Here is a 2,142-nt window from a genome sequence, read left to right on the forward strand (position 1 = left end):
TGAGCATGCATGTCTTTCTTATTGCTTTTAGTTCTAATTTCTCTTTAACTTTTAAAAAGAAACAATTAAAACTCAGTGCCACATACAAGGTATTTATAATGCTTATAAAGTAACCTATGTGTCATACTCCATGCAATGTCCGGTCATTACGATACATAACTTTTATATACTTGTAACAACCCAGCAAACATGCTCTCCATACATCCTTATACTATAACAATTATAATATAAAGATGATGCATGTTAATGCTTTTTATACATGCATAAATATAACTCTTATATATATGATGTATGAGCATGCTCTTACGTAATTTAAATCATGCTTCCCTAAATCATAACATTTATAATAAAGAGATAATGCATGACCAATGCATAACCTAAGGTGGGATTTTTCTATATGTGCATACCATATGACATATAAATAAACATACATCTCATGTATTAAACCAAAGATTAATGGACCGGGATGAACCAACACAATATCGGAATGAAAAAAATCTATCTATTACATTTTTCCATCGAGCAAACCAATTCACAGGCGAACCGGGTCTTGAACCGCCGTGCAAAGTTCCATCGTTTAGTAAATCCCTCCAGGTAAACGATCATTTATCGCACACTAGACGATAGCACGAAAAGCTAAACGATCGCTTAGACGAAAACGAGAGTGTGAAGCCTGATCGTCTAGACGACCGCTTAACATGTGAAAAGGTAAACGATTTACCGTGCGATTACTCCACGGTCGTATAGTCAGTAACTAATCGATGAGGCTTGCGGAGCTATAAAATCATCTAGTGCGTGCGCGTGTTAAACGACACCCGAGCATCCGATACTCAGCGATCGTCTACCCCATCGCCTACACGACCCGACCAAAGTTTGGTCGTCTTCTTCCTCGAAGAACATCAACCCTTACTCCAAACTTCTTCATAAACGTCAGTATGTTTACTCGTTCTCTTGTCATTTATGCTTTAGCATGCCGGTAATTTAGTTATTTAATAAATATCTGTATGTGTGAATGTTGAAAGAACTCTTATACAAGAGTACCTATGAGCGGAAGTGGATCTTTCCAATTCATTGTGATAGAATTTCACACATACATTCTAACATACAGATATGCATTGAAAACACTAATTAGTGGCATACTTTAAAAGATAAAATACAAGAGACTAAGAGACTTACCAGTTGAAGACTTTCTTCATAAAACTCGGTCTCACTGTGGATGAACTCCTCTTGCTCTTTCTCATCTAACAAGCAATCGCCCAGTGAGACCACGATCGTCTACACGAATAGCAGCGCATGAATAACAAGAAATGGGGACAACACTACTACTCGGAGCCCTTGATATTCTCGGAGTGAGAATCCAAAGGGTGGACTTTGATGGAACTTTTAGAGGGGAGGAGGAAAGGTTATCGTGTACTACGAATAAGCAAGTGGGAGAAAGGGAAGACTATTGTATAGTCGGGTGCTTGATCGTTTAGAGTGGGGTACATGATCGTGTAGTAATTGCTAAGAGATCGTCTATTACAAGGTAAGTGATCATTTAGTTACGCTCAGGCACTAAGCAATCATTTAGTAAAGGTAAGCAATCGTTTAAGAAATCGCAGACGATCGTTTAGGAAATTGCAGGTGTGCGATCATTTAGTAGGCGGGCGCTATTATATAGGCTCTCAACACTAAGCGATACAAGACTTATCACACTGTGAGTGATTATGCATATCTCTCGCAAAATGAAAACAATTTTCATTTTATTCTTTAGTTACTAGAACTGAAGTGAACTTCCCACTATCGTACGAATTCGGAGAAAACTTCGGCTAATTATCTCATAACCATCCAATTAATAAAATAATGAATATAATCATATTATATTCTTAATCTATAGTTTGATATCATATATCAACTATAGTGTTTCCTCCCCTACTTGATATAAATCATATTTATATCTAATTTCCACTAAAATAATGTATCTCATACATTTAGTCAATCATATCATATATAATTAACCAGTTCAATTATATCATATATAATCGAATTCCCACTTGTCAATTTGAACATTTCAAACTGACCCAAAAATTGATCCTCAACTTTTATCCAAGTTACCAAGGGAACCTTATGGACTTATGGCTCGATGCTCCAACGGTACGTGAA

The sequence above is a fragment of the Benincasa hispida genome, chromosome 12 (assembly GCF_027475165.1).
Source record: "Benincasa hispida cultivar pf3 chromosome 12, pf3_genome.v1.1, whole genome shotgun sequence".
Taxonomy (NCBI): domain Eukaryota; kingdom Viridiplantae; phylum Streptophyta; class Magnoliopsida; order Cucurbitales; family Cucurbitaceae; genus Benincasa; species Benincasa hispida.